Source organism: Mustela nivalis (genome assembly GCF_964662115.1).
Source record: "Mustela nivalis genome assembly, chromosome: 2".
Classification (NCBI taxonomy): Eukaryota; Metazoa; Chordata; class Mammalia; order Carnivora; family Mustelidae; genus Mustela; species Mustela nivalis.
Window position 1 is genome coordinate 133953888 of NC_139021.1, and position 25193 is coordinate 133979080.

Genomic DNA, 25193 nt, shown 5'->3' on the forward strand with positions numbered 1-25193 from the left:
CGGTGATGGGTTCTCCATTGTCTTGGGCCAACCACAATTTTCAGGAGAGACTATGTCTCTGGGTCTTGTGCATGGGGACTTCTCAGAAGCCCTGTCTCTCCTCAGATACAGACTTCTGGGCTCCTGACAGTTTTCTGCCCCTCCCTCAGGGATTAAGGATTTATTTTTCTTTTCCCCTCCTCTAGATTCAATGGACTGTCACCTGAGGTTACAGGGTTTGCTATCCTTCTCCCGCTGGATTAAGCCTTTTGTTATTTAGATCTGAAAGGAGCTTTTTGCTTTTCTCACCAGTGGTGGATGCTCCCCTATTATGGGCTAAATCCTTAGGAAGCACTTTGTCTCCTGCCCTTTCGCCAATGTTACAGGTAAACCTCTGGGTGAGATCTATTGAGAGGAGCCTGCACGTGGGTATAAACTCTTGTGTGTCTTATGGTTTCTAGAGATTCCATACTCTAGCACTACCTCAAACTTGATCTTTAGCAATGTATGAAAAATTCTAGCTGAATTTAGGTAATTACCTGAGAATGAAACCATGTTCACACACAAAAAACGCTGTAAATTAGCAGCTCTATTCCTAAATAAATGAGCATATAAAAAGGTATTCAACATCATTAGCGATTAGGAAAATGCAAATTAAGACCACAATGAGATACCATTATATACCTATTTGGTTAAAAGAAAAATTGCTAACAATATTACATTCAGGAAGAATGTAAAACAAGTGAAACTTTTATACATTGCTGGTGGGAATGCAAAATGGTACTTCCACTCTGGAAAACAGTTTGACATTTTCTCATAACATTTAACATATATTTACCATATGACCCAAAAATTCTACTCATAGGTATTTACCTTGGAGAAATGAAAACTTGTGCTCACATAAACCTGTATTTGAATTTTACATTTATTTTAATTGCCAAAATCTAGAAACAACTTGAGTATCTTTCATCAGCTGAATGGATAAACAAACCATGGTATAACAATACAATGGGATATAACTGCATTTAAAAAGGAATGAAGTCTTGATACATGCAACAACTTGGATGATTCTCAAAGGCATTATACTGGAAGAAGCCATTCTCAAAGATTACATACTGTAAGATTCCATGTATATACATTCTTAAAAAGAAAAAACTTATCGATAGAGAACTTATAGGAAGCTGTCAAGAAACAGAGGTGGAGGATATGATTATAAAGCATGAGGGCACCTGGGTGGCTCAGCTGGTTAAGCGACTGCCTTCGGCTCAGGATCCCAGAATGCCAGGATGGAGTCCTGCATCAGGCTCCCAGCTCCATGGGGAGTCTGCTTCTCCCTCTGACCTTCTCCCCTCTCATTCTCTTTCACACTCTCTCTCTCTCTAATAAATAAATTAAATATTTATTATGGATTGAGAACTTCTCTGTATCCTATTGTGGTGGTAGTAAAATGAATCTCTATTATTAAAATTCATATATTAAATTTCACAGAACTGTACACCAAGAGAAAAAAACTTAATTTTACTATATGACAAATTTTAAAGCAGTTTTAAAGATTTTATTTTTTAATTTATTTTGTAGGGGGAGAGATAACACACGTGCACGTGTGCAAGAACTGGGAGGAAGGGCAGAGGGAGAGGAACATACTCCCTCCTGAGCAGGACCACTCTATCCCAGGACCCAGAGATCACAACCTGAGTCTAAGCCAACAGCTGGTTACAACTGACTGTGTCACCCAGGTACCCCTTAAACCAGTTTTAAAAGCCAAGTTATATACTGTATGATTCCATTTGCATGACACTGTAAGAAAGGTAAAACACTAACAAGAGGAAACAGCTCACTGGCTGCCAGGTTGGAAGTTAGGTTGGAAGTTGGCTAAAGAGGAACATAAAACAATTTCTGGGGGAGAACAGAATAGCCCTATATTTTGATTATAGTGATAAATACATGACTATGTTTACTGAAACTTCCAAGTATACAAAAAAAGGGTAAATTTTATTGTAAGTCAACTATACTTCAATAAATCTCAATATAGCTGTTTTTATAAAATACTTGTGGGACACACTATTTAAAAGGAAATACTTAGTGGGGTGTGCATGTTGCTCAGTTGGTTAAGGGACCAACTCTTGATTTTGACTCAGGTCATGATCTCAGGGTCATGAGATCCAGCCCCGCATGGAGGTTCGCGCTCACCAGGAAGTCTGCTTGGGATTCTCTCCTTTACCCTCTTCCTTTGCCCATCCCCTTGCTTACATGCACACTCTCTCTCTAAACTAAATAAATCTTTTAGGGGCACCTGGGTGGCTCAGTGGGTTAAGCCTCTGCCTTCAGCTCAGGTCATGATCCCAGGGTCCTGGGATCGAGCCCCACATCGGGCTCTCTGCTCAGCAGGGAGCCTGCTTCCTCCTCTCTCTCTGCCTGCCTCTCTGCCTACCTGCAATCTCTGTCAAATAAATAAATAAAATCTTAAAAAAAAAAAAATTAAAATTAAATAAATAAATAAATCTTTTAAAAAGGTGCTTAGGGTGCCTGGGTGGCTCAGTCAGTTAAGTGTCTGCCTTCGGCTCACATCATGACCCCAGGAACTGAGTCCCACATCAGACTGTCTGCTTCTCCCTCTCCTTCTGACTATCCCCCCAACTTGTGCTCTCTCTTCCACTCTCTCTCTCAAACAAAGCAATAAAATTTTAAAAATAAGATTAAAATAGAAGAAAAACAAAAATATAAAGTACATAGAAATAAATCTAAAAAAAGATGTGCAAATATTGATAGAGAAAATATTAGACATCATTGAAAGACCTCCTTAAAGGAGACCTAAATAAATGTAAAATCATTTGTAAATAAGTAAAGGTAAAATAAACTGAAAAACAAAATTTTGTAAAGATGGCAATTCTCCCCAAACTAAACTACACAGTCAATGCAATCCCAATGAAAATCTCAAAGGGATTTTAGTGGACCTTAACAAACTGACCCTAAAATGAATAAAGAAGTACAAAGGACCAAGAAAAACTAATACATGCTGGTGGGTGGGGAAGGGAATGACACACCCAACTACAAGGCAGAAGAACCTCCTACTCTAACATTAAAACTAATTACAAATCTTAGTATCTAAGACAATGTGATATTGCCACAGAGGTATAAACAGAATAAAAGAAAAAATTTTAAAGCCTTAGGGCTTTAAGCATGACAGAAATACAATAATAAGCAGGACAAGGAAGACTTCCCAATAAATGGGCCTGGAACATTGAGTATACATAGAGAAAGAATTATGAATTCACAATACACAAGTTATCAGTTCTAAGTGGATTAAACACTCAGTATAAAAGGAAAAGATGTGGGTGCCTGGGTGGCTCAGTGGGTTAAAGCCTCTGCCGTCGGCTCGGGTTGTGGTCCTAGGGTCCTGGGATCGAGCCCCACATCCGGCTCTCTGCTCAGTGGGGAGCCTGCTTCCTCCTCTCTCTGTCTGCTTCTCTGCCTACTTGTGACCTTAGTCTGTCAAATAAGTAAAATTAAAAAAAAAAAAAGAAAAAATGTGAAGTTTGTAGCTGATGATATAAGAGAACATCTCTATGACATTACAGTAGGGGAAAAAACTTAAAACAATACAAAAAATAGAAAAGACTGATAAGGCATATTAAAAACAACCATAAAAACAACACATAAGGTGTCATAAGGTACCATAAAAAAAGAATATAAAAGACAACATAAAAAAACACTATTAAGTCCAGAGAGGGACAAAACAGTTGGTACACATAAAACCATCAAAGGACTAACAACTGAACTTTATTAATAGTTCCAAAAAAGAAAAAAAAAATTTGAGGGACATCTGGCTGGCTCAGCCCAAAGAGCTTGTGATTTTTGATCTGGGGGGCATGAGTTCAAGCCCCACAATGAATACAGAGACTACTAAAAAACAAATAAACTTAGAAGAAAAAAAGAGAATCACAAAATTAATTTTAGGAAAATTTGCATCCCTCCAGAAATGCTTTACAAGTAACAATTGGTAAGTCTCACAAATGTAATGTTAGTAAGCAAATCATGAAGAATATATCTAATTAGATTTCAACTATACATGGCCCCCAAAAAGGCAAAACTAATAAGGCGATTAGTGATACACATTTATCAGGATTATCACTTAATCATGGGTAGTGAACTGTCTGCTGAAGAGGGTTCTGATTAGGAAAAAGCAGATAGGTGACTTCTGGATGATGGGGATGTTTTTTGGCTTGAGTGATGATTACCTACATGGTTCACTCTTATAATTATTCTTTAAAGTATATATATATTTTTCAAATATCTATATGTAATATAGATAATATAAAATTATTTTTCAGTGACATGCAACCATTCAAAAACCTGTTATTAGGTCAAGATAATCTAATCATACAAAAGCATAAGCCTAAATGGTTTATTGAAACCATGTCCCTATTTGTAATCTGCTAATTAGCTAATTCATTCATTGCTGAATCTCTTTGCTTTGTCCATAAAGCTTTAACATGGGAATGTATCATAAAAGTACCAGTTGACTAAGCCTAACTCTACAAAAGTCAGAGACTGACTGAAGAGCAAATTTTTTTAAATAAGGAAAATATAAAACTTTGATCAACAATACTGCATTATAAACACCACAGAACACAGAGTTCAGATACTTTACAGGCTTCCCCATTAAATTAAAAGCTCTAAATCCTACTGTGAAATAGAAATGATATGTGAAGAACAAAGGAATCAATATTTAATAACCATGTTACCTTGCATTTGCAGAGAACTCTATAAGTGCTCCAATGAATATTCTCTCATCTGTACTATATTTGATTTTCAGATATGGAAAATGGGAAACCAGGATTAAAATGAACAATAATTCCATGTCAGAACTCCACTGTGGGTCCACGATATGTTACTCAGAGTCCCATTCAACAGCAAAGAATTCATCAGTGTTATGGACCAATGTGTAAAAATAATATATATTTCTGCCAAAGGAAGTCTGTTTCTACATAAATAACAATTTCAGTGGGATTTTTTTGTCTTCACAGCAACAGACATCTTTATAGATATTCCTTTATAACAATGTCTGTATTTATGTTCTCTCTAGAAATGAACCTGCCAGGCTGACAGCAATATCAGATATTTCACTGCATATTGTCCTGCCTTTTTTACCTTTACTCAAATTTCTATTTCCCCAGGTACTTCTTTTTTTTCAAAGATTTTCCCTTGCTTACTTGAGATGTTATTTTCAACTTTAGGATTTTTTTTTTTAAGATTTTATTCATTTATTTGACAGAGAGAGATCACAAGTAGTCAGAGAGGCAGGCAAAGAGAGAGGGGGAAGCAAGCTCCCCGCTGAGCAGAGAGCCCGAAGTGGGGCTCGATCCCACGACCCTGGGATTATGACCTGAGCTGAAGGTAGAGGCTTGACCCACTGAGCCACCCAGGCGCCCCTCAACTTTAGGATTTAATTAAAGCAAAATCAGATTGTAAATTAAAGCTTTACTGAACATATAGGTAAGTTTGTATTGTTGCTGTGTATTTTGTTTTATTCTCTTTTGTTTTTATAAGCTGAGGACCGGAAAGTTGTGTCAAGGTAATCTAGCTAATTCATTAATTCTAGATACTAGAACTTACTAACTTGACCTCTTACTAGCCATTAATTTGTCAGTCAGATTTGTGTTTGTTACACTTCCATAAAACAGGGATAATAACACTCACTGCAAATGACTGTAAGGAGGATTAAATGAGAAAAACACTTGTATAAAGTTGAGCACAGTGTCTAACACAGTAAATTATGAACAAATATTTGTTTGGAAGTTAATTAACAGGTGGGGCTGATGGTGATAATTCAAATAAAAACTGTATTATGTAACATAAACTTCAGTAAGACATCATATAAATACATTACACCTAAATATCTTCCTTTTAATGCAAACAATTAAAATGCACAGTAAGACTCTAACCATAAACCCTGCTATTCTAATCAAGGAAATGAACAGAATAAAGCAAGTATTAGAGAAACTGAAATCTTCGTACACCATTAATGGGAATGTAAAATGGTGTGGCTGCTATGGAAAACAGTATGCCAGGTCCTCAAAAACTTAAACACAGAATTACCATATGATCCAGCAATTCTACTTTGAAGAATATATCCAAAGGAACTGAAAGCCAGAGACTTTGAACAGCTATTTGTACACCCATACTCATAGAAGCATTATTCACAATATCCAGAAAGCGCCCTTCAACAGATGAATGGATAAACAAAAAATAGTTGATACATACAATGGGATATTATTCAGCCATTAAAAGGTGGGAAATTGGGCGCCTGGGTGGCTCAGTGGGTTAAGCCGCTGCCTTCGGCTCAGGTCATGATCTCGGAGTCCTGGGATCGAGTCCCGCATCGGGCTCTCTGCTCAGCGGAGAGCCTGCTTCCCTCTCTCTCTCTCTGCCTGCCTCTCCATCTACTTGTGATTTCTCTCTGTCAAATAAATAAATAAAAATCTTTAAAAAAAAAAAAAAAAAAAGGTGGGAAATTCTGACAAACTATACAACATGGATGAATCTTAAGAACACTATGCTAAATTTACAAAGGCAGTTTCAACAAAATAAACACTGTATGATTCCACTTATATAAGGTACCTAGAGTGTCAAAATCACAGAGGCAGAAAGCAGAATCATGGTTACCAGAGGCTGGGGCAAAGTGGTAATAGACAGTTACTAATTAATAGATGTATTTAATATATGTTTGCAAGTTCTGGGGATGGATGTTGGTGATGGTATTACAAGAATCTGAATGTACTTAATACCACCGAATTGTACACTTAAAAATGGTTAAGATGGTTAATTTCATATTATGTGTGTTTTACCACAATAAAAACAATTTTTTAAAAAAGGAAGGAAATTCTGATACATCCTACAAAAGGGATCAATCTTTAAAGACATTATGTTAAGTGAAATAAGCCAGTCCCCCCCCCAAAAAAAAATAATGTAAGATTCAATTTATATGAGGAATCTATAGTAGTAAAATTCATAGAAATGGAAAGTAGACTGAAGATGCCAGTGATCAGGGAGAAGAATAAAAGGAGAGTTCCCATCTCCTGGGTATAGTATTCTGTTTGGGAAGAAGAAAAAGATCTGGAAATGACTGGTGGTCACTGCTGCACAACAATGCATATATACTTAATGCCTCCCAACAGTACATCTAAAAATGATTAAAATGGTACATTTTTTAAAACTGTTACAAAATACACATAAAACTAACCATTTTATCAACTTTTTAGTATCAATTTAATTACTTTAAGTATATCCACCACATCATGCAATCACAACACAACCCTAATTTTCAGAGAACAGGGGCAAACTACAGTACATCATTTCTCAAATTCTGGATTTATCTAGTTGCTTCCTCCTAGTATGGTTTAAAAGTTTCTCCAGTCCCTTTATTTCCTATATTCTCAAATTACATCTAAAAGCATGATTACAGGGGCACCTGGGTGGTTCAGTCAGTTAAGAGTCTGACTCCTGGTTTCAGCTCAGGTCGTGATCTCAGGGTCATGAGACTGAGCCCGGTGTAGAGCTGGACATTCTCTCTCCCTCTGCTCCTCTACCCACTTGCTCCCTTGCTCTCTCAAGAATAAATCTCTAAAAAAAAATAAAAGCATGATTAATGTCAAGTTAAGTACTTTTAGCAAGAATTCTTCATAGGTTATTTTGCATATTTATGAACTTTGACAAAAATTTTCTCCCCCAATGTCTAATTTGCCACTAATACCATCTAGCATATCTTTCATCTCAGAAAATTTAGTTTCCATCTCTGAAAGTTTCATTTTGGTCTTTTTCTTTTTTTTCTTTTTAATTAATAAATTTTATTTTTTAAAAAGAATTTATTTGAGAGAGAGAGAGCAGGAGCATGGGGAGAGATGCAGGGCTCAATCCCAGGATTCTGGGATCATGACCCAAGCCAAAGCCAGATGCTTAATCAAATGAGCCACCCAGGCACCCCAATAAAATTTTTAGAGCATTTCTAGGTTCACAGCAAAATTGAGTGGAAGGTAAAAGGAGTTTTCCACTTTCTGCCTATCCCTGCACATCCCTGAACGCCCACTTTGTTTTGGTCTTTTCCTCATCTTCCATGTTTCTATTTAACATATTCAATGTTTCCGGGGGCACCGGGGTGGCTCAGTTAGTTAAGTGTCTGACTCTTAATTTTAGCTCAGGTTATAATCTAATATGGGTCCTAAGATCAAGCCCCAAGTAAGTCCCTGCGGTGAGCGACAAGCCTGCTTGAGATTCTCTCTCTCCCTCTGTCCCTCCCCCTACCCCTGCTTGTACACTTTCTCAGAGAAAAAAAAAGAAAAGTTTTTTTCAATCTTTCTTCTCATTTCTTAAGTATATGAAATACAATTATAAAAACTGTTTTAATATCCCTCTCTACTAATTCTATCACCTGTCACTTGTTTGGTTTTGACTGACTTTTTTTTTTTTATCATAGGTCAGTCATATTTTCCTCCTCCTTTGCATGTCTAGTATTTCTGATTGCATGCCAGACACTGTGAATTCTACCTTGTTGGGTGTTGGTTATTTTTGTATTCCTATATGTATTCTCGAGCTTAATTCTGGGACATAATTAAGTTTCTTGGGAACAGTTTGACCCTTTCAGGTCTTGCTTTTAAGCTTTCTAGGTTGGACTGGAACACCCAATTTTATCCCACTACTAAGACAAAACCCTCCTGAGTAGTCTACATGACGACCTGTTAAGACATTTTCCACTCAGGCTGGTGGGAAAAAACACTACTTCTGCCTTTGCAAAGACTCTGAGAACTGTTCTATGTTCTTTTCAGGTGGTTCTTTACCTAACTTCAATAGTTTCCTCACATGTATTCACTGATCAGTTCTCCGCTGAATACTTGAGTGGAAGATTCCTTTTAACTTTCTCATCTCTAGTATTCTGCCCCACAAACTCCACCTGCCTTGACCTCCCCCAGACTGACTCAATTCAAGAAGACCACTGTGCCCTCTGCATGGACTCTCCCTCCCTGCTCTACAGCTGGGAAACTTTCCAGGCAGCGAAACAGAGCAGTCACGGAGCTTACCTTGTTTGTTTCCCATCTCTCAGGGATCATTTTCCTTTGCTGTACAATGTCCAAAATCTAGGAAACCACTGTTTTGTGTCTTTTGTCTGCCTTTTAAGCTGTTTCAGGCAGGAGGGTAAATATGGTACCTGTTATTCCTTCTTCACCAGAAATGGCTATTAGTTTTTCTGACCCTTTCATTCTTATGTCTTTGTGAATTATTTTTAAGCAACTTTCAGACATTCTATCATTTCACTGCTATATATTTTAGTATGTCTCCAAAAATATGGACTTCTCCTTCCACACAATCATGTCACTTTTATACTTAACAAATTTCACTTTAATTCTTTGGTATGTTCTAATACCCAGTCTCTATTCCAATTTCTCCAACTGCCTCAAAAAGTAGTTTTCTTTTAAACATCTGGTTGTTCAAAACTCTAATGCTAACATTTAATGAACACTACTCTGTGAGGGGTACTATGTTAAATGCCTAATATCTGTTACCTTACTTAATCTTCTATAACCCTTGTAGTAAATATTATTACTCCTATTTCACCAAGGATACCATAGCTCAATGCTTTTAAGAAATCTGCCTATAGTCAAAGCCAACAGATGACAGACGAAAGCTTTTCTGGTCCCAAAGCCATTATGATTCACTGCCACCTCGGGAATTAGTAGGATAGAAAGTCAGACGTTATCAATGCTGAAGTTAAAATCAAATTCTGAAATTACATAATTTAAATACTACCACAGATCCAAGACCTGAAAAAATGAGAAATGCTGCTTTATTTGAAGTGTACTATAATAAAATTCACTTGTTAATTTTTTAAAAATAGAACTTTCAAATCTAAAAGCAAGTTTAATTTGAATAAAGAATATGATTGAAATGAATATTAACTATCATCTGAAACTAGAGAATATAGGTTCAAGTGTATGTTCTACAACAGCTCTGTCGAACAGAATACGTTGCAATGATAGAAATGTTTTATATCTACTGTTCAACACAGTAAGCACTAGCCACATGTGGCTACTGACCATCTGAAATGTGTCTACTGAAACCGATAAAGTGATTTTTCAAACCGAGTCTTAATTAGCATAAATCTAAGTTGTAATTATCAACTCATCTGTCTCCACCACTAGACTGAGCTCCTTAATGAATGGAATGTTTGTCCTGTCTCTCTCTCCAGTGCACTGGTGTATACATTAGAAAAACACATTTACTGATGTGTGGTAGAATGTGTGGATGGAATTTACTAAATGTGTCCAAATAAGTTTTCTAAACACTACAGGCTGATACAGGTTACAATGTACAGGCTTAATCTATTGGATTATATCTATTCTGATTTTAAAGCAGATGAAATATCTTACTCATATATTCACTAAACATGTTCTGAACTTATATAGACTACAGGCACTCCGTTCCATGTTCAGGATATTTTGATGAATAAGACTTGTTTGTTTGTGGCATCAAGAATCACTCCACCTCACAGAAAATAAATGCAACTGTTTCAGAAAATAAGAGTATTTTTAAAAGGTAAAAAATTATTATGGGAACCACCAAAAAAATAACCACTTGAAGGCAAAGGAAAGTTTTACAAACTAAAGAACAACTCAATCTAGTTTAAAGATGAACAGCAGCTCACCAGCCGAAAGATGGTAGGATGCTGTTTAGGCATTCCACACACAACAAACAGCCTATGCAAAGGCAAAAAAACAACAAAGCACAAAAAGGCATGGCTTGTTGGGAGAAGCAAAAAGTAGTTCACTATGACTAGAACATGAGGGAAGCCATGATAGTCATAAGAACTAAACTAGAAAGATACACAGATGGTCCACAAATTATGAAGGTGTGACATTACAATGGTGTGAAAGTAATACACAGCAGAAATCATACTTCTAATTTTGAATTGTCACCTCTTCCCAGGCTAATGATATACAGTACAATACTTTCTCCTGATGCTAGGCAGTGGCAGCAACCGCAGCTCCCAGTCAGCCAGGCAATCATGACGATAAACAACCAGCACTTACAACCATTCTGGACCCTTAACAACCACTCTCTCACTTTCAGGATTCAGTAAGTTACATGAGATATTCAACACTTCATTATAAAACAGGCTTTGTGTTAGATGGTTTTGCCCAATGTATGCTAAAGTAAGTGTTCCAAGCGTGTTTAAAGTAGGCTAGGGTAAGCTACGATATTCAGTAGGTTAGGCGTATTAAATGCATTTTTCACTTGTGGTTTTTTCAATTTACAATGGCCTTATCAAACATATACCCATTATAGGTCAAGGAAGATCTGGATTAAAGCAAATTCTAATGCTCTTTATGTGTCATGTTATAGAATCCTAACAGGACAGTAAAGTACTAATTTTTTTTTTTTTTAAAGGGAAAAATATAGAAGATAGATTTAATTCCATTACTCAATGAACAAATTTCAAAAAGCAAAAGCAAAATTATAAGCAGTACTTATAAGAGATACCAAGTAACTGTTCAACTCTGACCAAGCAAGGTATTAGGATAGGCCCTTTAAGTTTTGTTGTTGCTGTTGTTTTTAATTTTATTTATTTGACAGAGAGACACAGTGAGAGAGGGAACACAGGCAGGGGGAGTGGGAGAGGAAGAAGCAGACTTCCCACCAAGCAGGGACCCCGATGTGGGGCTCATTCCCAGGACCTTGGGATCATGACTTGAGCCGAAGGCAGACGCTTAACAACTGAGCCATGTAGGCACCCTAGCACTTAGTTTAAATGACCAACATTAAACCACCTTGAAGAGAAATGTAAACATTATTTGTATACCTGACATTAATTATGGGAATATACTTCTCCAAGACTACACTAAAGTTTCAATTTTCTCATAGTGAGTAAAACCTACCTTGAACTTATTAGCAGCCTAGGAAATGTTTACAATTTGCAAAAAACTAATTCTTAGTTGCGGGGGAGGGGGGGAAGATTAATCCATTTCTACCTATTTATTTTCTCGGGGCTAAAGAGGGTAAAATAGAGCTAAATAGAACTAAAATAGGGCTAAAACACCTCTCCTTCTAATATGGCAATTACCAACTTCCCAATGCCAGAACATTAACTATATTTAATGTCTATCACTTCTCAAAGTTATTCAATTTCACAGTTGCTTTTTTTGTTTTTTCAAGTAACATTCCAAACTGCTATCTATCTCTTCTACCTGCAGGTGCCCAATATAACATGTTCTTAAAGCATTACTTCACAGAAGTATCTCCCTGAACTTATCTTTAAAAATAAAAACAAATCCATTTTTATTATTTCTGCCTACTACCACAAGTCATCATAAATTCTGATCTGAACACCCAAGGTACTCAACACCTAACTCCCCTTGTATAGTCAAGGAATGTGAGACCTTCTACTTAATATTAACCTTTTCTGAGCATTTGTACAAAAATCTCTCAATACATTCCTCCAGGCTAATAGTCATCACACTTGAGCCAGGCAATCTTCAAATACTTGGGCAGTCCACCAATAATTAAGTAATTTAAACAAAGTTTTTGCTAAATGTGCAACATGGTATTAAAAAAATTGTGGCTTAGTCAGTTAAGTGACCAACTCTTTTTCTTTTTTTTTTTTAAGATTTATTTATTTATTTATTTATTTGACAGAGAGGGAGAGAGAGAGAGATAGATCACAAGCAGGCAGAGAGGCAGGCAGAGAGAGAGAGAGAGGAGGAAGCAGGCTCCCTGCCAAGCAGAGAGCCCGATGTGGAACTCGATCCCAGGACCCTGGGAGATCGTGACCTGAGCGGAAGGCAGAGGCTTAACCCACTGAGCCACCAAGGGGCCCAAGTGACCAACTCTTGATCTCAACTCAGGTCTTGAGCTCAGGATTTTGAGTACAAATCCCACACTGGGCTCCATGCTGGGGGTGTGAAGCCTACTTAAAAAACAAAAACAAAAACACAACCCTGCTAAAATAAAAACAAATCTCAAGAAAGAACAATCTGATTAATTCCTTAACACCTATCAATACATTTAAATTCCTGGGGCTAAATATTCTGAAACTGGGGAGATAAAATCTTTTTAGACACTATTTCTTGTTGTAGTTACTATTAACAATTACATTCAGTAAGAACCTACTATATCCTAGGCACTTGGCATACATTAAGTTACTCCTCACGGGCGCCTGGTTGGCTCAGTGGGTTGGGCCACTGCCTTCGGCTCAGGTCATGATCTCGGGGTCCTGGGATCGAGTCCCACATCGGGCTCTCTGCTCAGCGGGGAGCCTGCTTCCTCCTCTCTCTCTGCCTGCCTCTCTGCCTACTTGTGATCTCTGTCAAATAAATAAATAAAAAAAATCTAAAAAAAAAAAAAAAAAAAAAAAAAAGTTACTCCTCACAAGACCCCTATGAGATAAGTATTATTATTTCTATTTTGTAGATGGAATAAACTCAAATTCTGAGAGATTAAATAACTTGCTCAAGTAGTGATGGAATTTGGTTTGAGAATATAAATCTGTCTAAACTAAAGTTTGTGTTAGCAATTAAGTTCAAATGTCCAATGAATTGAACTACTAACATTCAAGTGGAGTAAACAATGTTACTTCAATTATATTTTCTCTTAAAATGTAATGAACCAACAGAATAATCCATAAAGATACAAAAGCAGGCATTAATGTCAACTATAGTTTTGAAGTTAATACCCAGTGACATCAAGTTGTGACAAGTACCGTGATTTATTTTTCATAAAACACTCAAAATGAAGTGGTTTTCTATACAGACTTTAAAATACATAATAATTAAAAGAATCAAGCATTCAACCATAGTAACTACATATACTTAAATTACTCAGAACATTTTTATTTACTATTTTTATAAACTGCAATTTGTTAATCAAGTTTACCCACAGTAATAAAAATACTTATCGATAAATGATTTTAACAAATGGGCTAAATACACAATATATTTAAAGTTAAAAAAGCCAAATACTCCAGAGCACAGGTACTAAACATATAACAAATACATGTTACTTGAAGAGTTTAAATTTCCAAGTTCCATTAGTGAAGAGACATTTTTAAAAATAGACATTAAAAAAAATAACACTCAAACTGTAAAATGCAATTAATTTATATTGGGAAAGAAAAGCAAGTTCTCTAAATTAAAAAAATACACGTAAAATTATATCAGTGAACATATGTTGGTTTTGTCTGTCCAGCAACTTTTCTCTCCTCTCCAGGAAATGACACCTCAGTTTTCGTAAAGAGGAACCATACTTTAGTTGCCTACTCTTTTTTTTTTTTTTTTAAAGTAAACTCTATACCCAACATGGGCTCAAACTCACAACCACAACGAGAGGGGGATGCTTTACCAACTGAGCCTGCCAAGCACCCCGATGTTGCTTACTCTTAATTCATGTAGTTTAAAACTGTACAAAAAAATAAAATAAAATAAAACTGTATGCCCCTATCACACCACGGTGAGAACAAGAGCCAATCCTAACCACACAAAGCATTCCATCACATAACAGACTGCTTCTAGGATGGGCAATGACAGAGTCAGGTTAATGAAATTCCTGTAGTAATCTCTTGGAATCAAAGAGAAAGGGACGACGTTCTCTCTCTTTTGGTTTCTAAGGTTGTAGGATATAAGTCTGGTGCTATTAGTATCATCTCTCCCAAGGAGTTTCACTTGAGACTCTACTTTTCCACACTGATTCCCAAATACCCAAAGGGGACTAGTGGTTACCTGCTGGTAGGGGAAAAGATAAACTAGGATTTTGACTTTCAATGTTATATTTTCCATAATGTTACCATTTTTCAAAAACAGGCACAAACACTCTTATAATAGGAAATATATTTTAAAATTTTAAAATACTGCCCCTGTGTTTTCTTCTTAAATATGCTCAGCTATCAGTATTTAATGTCTTAAAAGCATTAACAATTTTATCATAATTTTCAAAGTGTAGAGGATATCTATTTTAAAAGAATAGATTTTTTAGTTGGCACAAAACCAAGCTATTTTTGTTTTGAGTGTGTTGGGCGGGGGGGGGGGGGGGGGGTAGTTGCAAGTCAAACTTTAAAAAAAAAAAAATTGGTTCTCTTAAAAAAATGGTTCTTGGGGCACCTGGGTGGCTCAGTGGGTTAAAGCTTCTGCCTTCAACTCGGGTTGTGGTCCCAGGGTCCTAGGATCTGGCCCACATCAGGCTCTCTGCTCAGCGGGGAGCCTGCTTCTCTTCCTCTCTCTGCCTGCCCCTCTGACTACTTGTGATCTCTATCTGTCAAATAAATAAAATCTCCAAAAAAAAAAAAAAAATAGGTTCTATTTTTAAAAGGAATATATTAAACAATTCTATATGGGAAGAAATTGGTTAACATCCAGCAAGTGTTACAGGCACTATAAAAATTACTCACTAAAACTAAAGATTAAAAGTGACCAAATTAGGAGAAGGGGTCTGGGTGGCTCAGTCAGCTCTTAAGCTCAGCTTAGGTCTTGATCTCAGGGTCATGAGTTCAAGCCCTGAGCTGGGCTCCACGCTGATTAGGGAGCCTTCAGAAGGAAGGAAGGAGACCAAATTAGGCTTAATTAACTTTATCAATTAGTTTAGTCCTATAATTCTAAATAATATAAAACCTGAAAGGTCAGTGAAATATTTTAGTTATAATTATTTTACATAATATTGCACTATGGGAGAAGTTACATACCATTGTTTCTTCTGAAATATAGGAAAGTCAGTCTCTGGGAATGTAAAAGGTCTACTAAATATAGTAAATAGTCTATAAATTATAAAGGAAAATAGCAATACATGTTTTTGTTCTCTTGCTTTTGTTAGCTTCTATCACTCTTTCCCTTTCTTCCCAAGCTCAGAACCCACTCCTGAATCTCCTCTTTTTGTTAGTATTACTCTGTTTTATCATCTTCAGTAAGGACACTTAAAAGACACCAATGACACTTTCTTGACATAATTAGACGGCCAGGGTGATGTTCTTTTTTTTTCTTCAAATTTTAAATTAAATTCTAATTAGTTAACATATTACAGTATTGGTTTCAGGAGTAGAATTCAGATTTATCACTTACATACAATACCCAGTCCTCATCATTACAAGTAGCTTATCTAGCCCACTCCCTACCCACTTCCCCAACACTCAGTTGGTTCTTTAAGAGTAAGAGTAAAGTTCTTAAGTTGAAGAGATAATCACCTAACAAGGGTGAGCACAGAGAACAGCTGGAGGCCACAGGCATCTTCTTAAAAACAAGTGGCAAATTCTAAAAAGTTTTTAAGATAAGGTGATACTCAACCAGCTCATTACTTTGTCCAACACCACAAAGACAGCATGTTCGTCATCCTGGGCAATACCTAGGTCTCAAGATGCAGATGTTTTATTAATTGGTCATATGGTTTAACTTAACTCTAAACCTTAACCCTCCCACATCTATCAAAGCCCAAATTGATTTACTTTGTCTGCAAACTCTTTTCTTCTACTGCTAGGTCACTTGCATGACTCAAGGAACGCTTTAACATGAACAAAGGTATATCCAAACCACCTTAGAAACTGAAATAAACACGTTTATAAAATTAACAAAGAAAATAGGTCTTTCCAGATACAACAGAGGGAATACTTTAGTCCCTTAGCCACAAAACGGGTATTCTGCTTATGTTTATAAATACCTACTCTTCAGGCATCTGAATGGGAAGAAAAAGAAAGAAACCCTAAGACTGCAGAGACAGCAACTTAAGAACAGCCCGTTTTAAACTCTTCTCTCAACATTCACACAGAGCAACACTCGGCTCATTCTCAAACATCCTACGGTGGGCCAGGATGGGATGGTGAAGGAAACTTGAGCGAGACTGAGAACGAGAAGACACTGGAAAAGATAAAAATTGAACAGTCCAAGAAGGCTCCACTTTGTTTTGCTCCTTCGGGTCCCCGCTGATTTTCTACTTCTTTTTTTTTTTTTTTTTCCGATTTAATGATTAACATTTCTACCCATCAGAGATCTAAGATCACCCACTTCCATCCACATCCACAAATCCCAGCGGAACCAGTCCAGTCCAGTCCACCCATGCGTCTTCTGGTTGCCCGAGAAGCGAGAGACGACTGCGCCCAAGTGAACCCTGCGGTTGGGAGCTTGGCACTGACATCTCCCGGGACAGCGAAAAGGGACGAGGTGAGGTGAAGGAAAGCGGAGGACAGGAAGCAGACACGACTAAGGACTCTTCTCAGGCCCCTGAGCTGAGCGTGTGAGCCATGCCGCCAGACCCAAAAAGTCGCCGGAGCCCAGAGCCGGCAAACGGTCGGCGCGGGAGGTCAGCTCCCTTAAGCAGCTTCGCCCTGACTTCCCTTTCGCCTTCCCTAAAAGGCTGCACCTTCACACCCTTCAGAGTCCGGGACTCACCTGTCCGCAGCAGGGTTGCCAACGCTCTCGGGTCAAAGCAGCCCGCCTCTGACAATCATAGAGATGAAAAACCAGCGGAGAAAAACCTCCACCTCCACCGCCCACCCTCACGTGACTCTCCAGGCCGCTGAGCCTGTCGGGATAGTGGCGAAATACGTGTGGGAGGGGCACGGAGAACCCGCCCCGCCCCGGCCTCGGGCCCCGCCCCGGCCTCGGGCCCCGCCCCGGCCTCGGGCCCCGCCCCGGCCTCGGGCCCCGCCCCGGCCTCGGGCCCCGCCTCCTCGACGTTAAGGCGGGAAAGCGGGAGAGCTCCTAGAAGCTCTCTGCCTTTCTCTCTGCTCCACTCCTTCCAACACACATGAGTGTACACAAAAAGTTTGTTAAATTGAATTTTTTGTGCCTGCTGCGACTTTATTGTACACGTTTACCTGTTGACTAAACATAAAGGAGTCAGTGAAAAGAAAACAACCGCAGTGAGTTGGGAATTGTTCCTTTTGAACTGTATTTAGGTTTAGGTTTCTAGTAAAATTTCTGTTTCCTGACCTTGAAGTTTCTTTGCATTTAGAAACCTCCCCACTTCCTCTATGCTGTGGGTTTTTCAGCTGTTCTCTTTGCAAAGTAACACTGTGGGAGAGTTTAGCCCCAAGGCTACTAATAACGTGTTTTTCTCCGAAGTTGTTGTGGTCAGAAGTGGAGATGGAAACGGATCGTCTCTCTTGCTATAGAAATATAATAAAAATATTTTGATTATGATACCAGAGGGCTTTCAAATAAAAAATTCCTCTTCAGGAGTTTCCTTAGCAGAGCTGTGAAAAAGGCTACAACCATAGAAGCGAAAGGCGGCAGACAACTATCACTGGGTTGAATTGTGAAATTAAGTTTAACTCTTTTCTCCATTTCTTCTCAAAGAACCCTCCCTCCCCACTAACCTAAGAAAAAAATCACTGTGTTCATGCCACTGTGCTAGCATTTTACTCACAACCCAGTGTTTATTTACAATACTCTGTGGGATGGATAGTTTGTATTCAATTGCAGGTGGGGAAGCTGGCTAAGACTCTAGGCAATGCAGTAAATTCTGCAACTGGGACACAGTTCTGATCTGAAGGACACCAAAGTCTGAACTGGTAACAGTATTCTTATCTGTTGTCCTCTGGATCTACCTGTCATAGGGGTTTTAGAGATCTTTGCTTATTTGCTTCTCAACCATCAAAATAACCTTTTCTGTTTCTCTCTCCATTTAGAGCCTGCTCACTGTTAAATGAAAAATCTGATAAAGAAATCCTTTCTGAACACCAGCCCCTCAGTTGGTTAAGCATGGGCCTTGGGTTCAGGTCATGGTTCTGGGATTCTGGGATCAAGCCCCACTTTGGGCTTTGTGTTCAGTGGGGAGTCTGCTTCTCCCTCTCTCTCTGCCCCTCTCCTCTGCTAGTACTCTCTCTCTCTCAAATAAATAAATAAAATCTTTTTTTTAAGATTTAATTTATTTACTTGACAAAGATCACAAGTAGGCAGAGAGGCAGAGAGAGGGAAGCAGGCTCGCCGATGAGCAGAGAGCCTGATGCAGGGCTCGATCCCAGGATCCTGGGATCATGACCTGAGCCGAAGGCAGAAGCTTAACCCACTGAGCCACCCAGGCACCCCAATAAATAAAATCTTAAAGAAAGAAGTGAAGGAAGGAAGAAAAAAAAATCCTTCCCCATTTATTAGTAGGCACTTATCGTGGTATCCTTCCCAGACAGCATGTCTGTTAACTCTCATAATGGAAATTTCAAGTTGTGTTACAGATTACTATGGAACATCCTGATGTCCCATAGAATTTTAAGTAGTAGCTAAGTCCACCATTTCTCAGAATAAGGAAAAAAGGAAGTTAAGTCATCATTACATAAATGTTGAACAAAAATCCATTAATAAGGGTTGGTGTAATTTAATCTACTTTCAGGCGATATTTATCTATGTAAAACTGAATGTAGAAACATAAATCACTGGTTCTCAAACTTTTTGGTCCTTATAGAACCCTTTACTTTCCTATAAATTATTGAGGATCCCAAGCAACTGTTGTTTATGTGTATTATACATATCAATACTTAACATGTTAGAAATTAAAATTTAACATACTAGAAATTAGAATTAATATTTCATCATTACAAATAGTAAACCCATTATATGCTGATATAAAATAACATTTTTATGAATAATAATAACTACATTTTCCAAAAAACATAGAAGAGAAGCATGTCCTCTCTGTCTACTTGTGATCTCTCTCAATGTGAAATAAATAAATAAATAATTTTTTAAATTTTTTTTTTTATAAACATATATTTTTAGCCCCGGGCGTACAGGTCTGTGAATCGCCAGGTTTACACACTTCACAGCACTCACCAAAGCACATACCCTCCCCAATGTCCATAACCACCCCCTTTTCCCAACTCCCCTCACCCCAGCAACCCTCAGTTTGTTTTGTGAGATTAAGAGTCACTTATGGTTTGTCTCCCTCCCAATCCCATCTTGTTTCATTGATTCTTCTCCTACCCACTTAAGCCCCCATGTTGCATCACCACTTCCTCATATCAAGGAGATCATATGATAGTTGTCTTTCTCTGCTTGACTTATTTCGCTAAACATGATACGCTCTAGTTCCATCCATGTTGTCGCAAATGGCAAGATTTCATTTCTTTTGATGGCTGCATAGTATTCCATTGTGTATATATACCACATCTTCGTGATCCATTCATCTGTTGATGGACATCTAGGTTCTTTCCATAGTTTGGCTATTGTGGACATTGCTGCTATAAACATTCGGGTACACGTGCCCCTTTGGATCACTACATTTGTATCTTTAGGGTAAACACCCAGTAGTGCAATTGCTGGGTCATAGGGCAGTTCTATTTTCAACATTTTGAGGAACCTCCATGCTGTTTTCCAGAGTGGTTGCACCAGCTTGCATTCCCACCAACAGTGTAGGAGGGTTCCCCTTTCTCCGCATCCTCGCCAGCATCTGTCATTTCCTGACTTGTTGATTTTAGCCATTCTGACTGGTGTGAGATGATATCTCATTGTGGTTTTGATTTGTATTTCCCTGATGCCAAGTGATATGGAGCACTTTTTCATGTGTCTGTTGGCCATCTGGATGTCTTCGTTGCAGAAATGTCTGTTCATGTCCTCTGCCCATTTCTTGATTGGATTATTTGTTCTTTGGGTGTTGAGTTTGCTAAGTTCTTTATAGATTTTGGACACTAGTCCTTTATCTGATATGTCGTTTGCAAATATCTTCTCCCATTCTGTCAGTTGTCTTTTGATTTTGTTAACTGTTTCCTTTGCTGTGCAAAAGCTTTTGATCTTGATGAAATCCCAATAGTTCATTTTTGCCCTTGCTTCCCTTGCCTTTGGCGATGTTCCTAGGAAGATGTTGCTGCGGCTGAGGTCGAAGAGGTTGCTGCCTGTGTTCTCCTCAAGGATTTTGATGGATTCCTTTCGCACATTGAGGTCCTTCATTCATTTTGAGTCTATTTTCGTGTGTGGTGTAAGGAAATGGTCCAGTTTCATTTTTCTGCATGTGGCTGTCCAATTTTCCCAACACCATTTATTGAAGAGGCTGTCTTTTTTCCATTGGACATTCTTTCCTGCTTTGTCGAAGATTAGTTGACCATAGAGTTGAGGGTCTATTTCTGGGCTCTCTATTCTGTTCCATTGATCTATGTGTCTGTTTTTGTGCCAGTACCATGCTGTCTTGATGATGACAGCTTTGTAATAGAGCTTGAAGTCCGGAATTGTGATGCCACCAACTTTGGCTTTCTTTTTCAATATCCCTTTGGCTATTCAAGGTCTTTTCTGGTTCCATATAAATTTGAGAATTATTTGTTCCATTTCTTTGAAAAAGATGGATGGTACTTTGATAGGAATTGCATTAAATGTATAGATTGCTTTAGGTAGCATAGACATTTTCACAATATTTATTCTTCCAATCCAGGAGCATGGAACATTTTTCCAATAAATAAAAATTTTTTAAAAATTAAAAAAAAAAAGATTTTGAGAGAGAGAGAAGGAGATAGCGAGAGAGTGCACATGGAGATAGCGAGAGAGTGCACAGTGTGGGGGGAGAGAGAAAGCAGACTCCCTACCGAGCAGAGAGCCCAATGTGGGGCTTGATCCAGGACTCTGGCATTATGACCTGAGCTGAAGGCAGCCATTTAACCGACTGAGCCACCCCAGCACCCCTACTCTGTTTCAGTACACATATCATGTAGCCTCTGGAGAACTCCACTGTACAGTCAGAGAATGAGAGTGATAAAGGCAAATAACAGCTTAATATATTACGAGGAAAAAAACGTCTTGACCTTATGGATCACCAGAAAGTGTTTTAGAAACCCCAGGACTCCTTGGACCATGCTTTGAGAACCCCTGTGTCATACCATAGAAATGTTAGCTACTATTTTCTTTTTGTCTAGCCACATTGGCAACAAGTAGAACATTTAGAGAAAAGAGGAACAAAACAGAAATTTGTAGACTAGCCCAATCATAAATGTGAGCATTGTTTCTTCATTTTCCAGAAGCATAGAGTAAATTAGAATTCAAGGTTATAATTGAACACAGCCACTTCTGCATTAGAAATCAGCCCACCGATCCAATATTGTCTTTCAGCCTGCTGTGCAAAGTATTTCCTTTCACATGAATATAGAATATCCCTAATGTGGGTTTGTATTCCATGCACAAACTAGATATTAAGACTAATAAAATTTGAAGTCAAAATTCCTTTCATAAGTATATATCAAATGCCTACTATATCTGGGGCTCATAATAGGTGCTGGGCTTACAAAAATTTGTAAGCACAGTTCCTGTCCTTGGCCAGCTTATTTATATAATGAGACTTACATCCTGGTATAAAGGTATTTTTTTGCCATGTCCAAAAGTTCCCAAATCAGCTTAATGATCAAATGCCTCAGAATTATCTGGGGAGATTTTTAAAATACAGATACCTGGATCATGAGATAATACTGAAGTGGACCAGGGTGGTGCTCAGGAATTTTTATTTATTTATTTATTTATAAAAAGATTTTGTTTATTTATTTGACAGAGAGACCGAGATCGCAAGTAGGCCAAGATGCGGGCAGAGAGAGAGAGAAGCAGGCTCCCCCCTGAGTGGGAAGCCTGATGTGGGACTTGATCCCAAGACCCTGAGACCATGACCTAAGGCAGAGGCTTAAGCCACTGAACCACCCAGGTGCCCCAGGAATTTGGATTTTTAAAAAGTGACCAAGGTAGTTCCCATGCAATGAGAAATAAATGCATCAAACAAATTAATTTTGTCTTTGCCCCAGTGCTATCACACATAAAATACGATCTCTTTATTTCATCTTCAGTATTTCGAAAGTATGTCATTGTTGAAAGATCTGTGTTATCAAGACAGTACATATTTAATTTCAGTTAAAATAGAAGTTGATGTACTTATTTCAAACATTTTATAGTTCATTTGCCTTTATCACATAAAAATAATAATGTGAGATATTAGCACAGCAGCTTTCCACACATCATACCACTGTAAAAAGCAAAACATCTTTTGCAACAAGCATCTGACTGCAGAAAGTGTTACTTTATAGAGCTTTGATTCAATTTCTTTGAAATGAATTCAGGGAGATATCCCATGTTTCATTCCGCTTCTCTTCAGGGTTTCACAGATTATGTTATAGTATTTCAAACCCTATGCAGTCTTCCATCACAAATTTATTCTGATGATACATTATGTTCCAATAGCTATCTAAAGACCTAAGGTCCATAGTTGCTGTTATAGTGAGTGTTCTTTGCTAATAATTGCAGCCAGAATTGATTAAATTGAAGTAAATAAGAAAAATCCAAAAAACAAGCTTAAGTTTCTTCTTTTTCTTACCACAAAGGGAAAAAAAGGAAATAGCTAAATCAGCCTTAAATATGATGACTTGTACAAATCTATATGTATTCCTTTTGATTTATGATCAAAACTAACTTCAAAATTAAAGGTTCCCTGCCCAGATCTTAATTTTTAAATACCTGTCCCCATGAAAAGTAACCAGGGATTCTTAGATAACTGGGATAACTTGAGTATCAAAATAAGAACAATGATGAATTATGATCCATCGAATAAAAAACAAATCCATGAGTCTATACTAATGAGAAAGAGATGAGTGGGGGAAAGAGGAAAAATGTCTCTAAAAAGAGAAATGTCTCTAAAAGGAGAATGTCCATGGTAAATACAGAGAGAGTGGTGGAGTTGGAAATTTGTCACTGCACCTATCAGAAGTGAATGGTTTGGAGAATCGATTTAGAATCAATGGATTCTAAATCCAGGGGGAAACCTTGAGGAGAAGCAACATATTTTTGTTTTCAGAGTATCTCCCCACATACTGTGTATTCTCTGGGAGGGAAAAATACAGTAGAGAAACTAGGCAACACTTTCATCAGTGATCATGTGCCTCCTGATGTGATACCCTGAGGACTTATCACTTGAATCTAATCATGAGGAAACATCAACCAAACCCATACTTGGGAACATTCTCTGAAATAACCGTCATCTAGGGGGGAAAAAGAAGAAGTCTGAGGAACTAACTGTTCCATGTTGAAAGGGAATAAAAACTTGACTATGAAGTTAATACATGATCCTAAACTAGAAGTTGTATCAGTTGCAGGGAAATGCTAGAAAAGATTTATTGGAACAATTGACAAAATTGGAATATGGGGGCACCTGGGTGGCTCAGTGGGTTGAGCCTCTGCCTTCGGCTCGGGTCATGATCTCAGGGTCCTGGGATCAAGCCCTGCATCGGGCTTTCTGCTCAGCAGGGAGCCTGGTTACCCCCTCTTTCTGCCTGCCTCTCTGCCTACTTGTGAACTCTCTCTGTGTCAAATAAATAAATAAAATATTTGAAAAAAAATTGGAATATGAACCATAGATTAAAGTAGCTTCCATATTTGATAACTGCGATAATTACATAAGAGTATTGTGTTTCTTAGTAAATATATACTAATGTATGAAGAGTTAAAGGGGCATAATGTATGCAATCTATTCTCAATTGGTTTGGAAAAAATAAAAATAAAACCAAATACCTAGAAAGAAAATGATAAAGCAAATACAGCAAAACATTAAAAATTGGTCAATTTGAAGAAAATGTATTCAGGAGTTCTCTGTCCTATTCTTGCAATTTTTCTGTATGTTTAATTTTTTTTTTTTTTTCGTTTAGGGATTTATTTATTTATTTATTAAGAGTGTTCCTAAAAAGAGAATGCCCGTGATAAACAAAGAGAAGGGACAGAGGGAAAGGGAAAAAATCTCCAGCAGGCTCCACGCTGAGTACAGAGCTCCACACCCAGGCTCAATCCAGGACCCTGAGATCATGACCTGAGCTGAAACCAAAAGTCAGGGCACTTAACTGACTGAGTCACCTAGGCCCCCCATGTTTAAATTGTTTTTAAAAAGAAAGGAGTTAAGGACCCTCCATCTCTCTCTCTCTCACAGACTTTGTTCCAAAATGGACTAGAACATTCATCATGAATCTTTTCACTATTTTTAGTCCTTTTATTTCCACTATCATTATCACAGTCGAGTGGTAGTTATATTTTATAATTTTAGTTGATTATATACAAGCAGTAAGAAGAAAAGCAGCTGAATATTTAAAAGGCCAAAAGATTTCCTAATTCCAGTTGCAGGAATTTTTATATTTACAGCTAAAATTTTATTCTAGGTGTTTTAAGAAATGGACTAATTCAACCAATTATTCCGTTGAATCAAGGTTAAACAAAGAAGACATAGCAAAGGCAGGACATTTGTTTCATTTCCCT

The 25193-nt window shown here is 37.8% G+C and overlaps 1 protein-coding gene across 2 annotated transcripts in view; it reads right to left on the reverse strand.

The window, feature by feature from the left end:
• The window catches only part of MICU1 (mitochondrial calcium uptake 1), a 242801-nt gene extending 225231 nt beyond the window's left edge, over positions 1-17570 (reverse strand). Inside the window, exon 1 of one of the 2 annotated variants that reach the window (XM_082715893.1) lies at positions 17391-17570. The gene's annotated coding sequence lies outside the window, so the exon portion shown is untranslated. The remainder of the gene's footprint in view (positions 1-17390) is intronic. The other variant, XM_082715895.1, reaches the window with a different exon arrangement.
• Positions 17571-25193: the final 7623 nt, after the last annotated feature.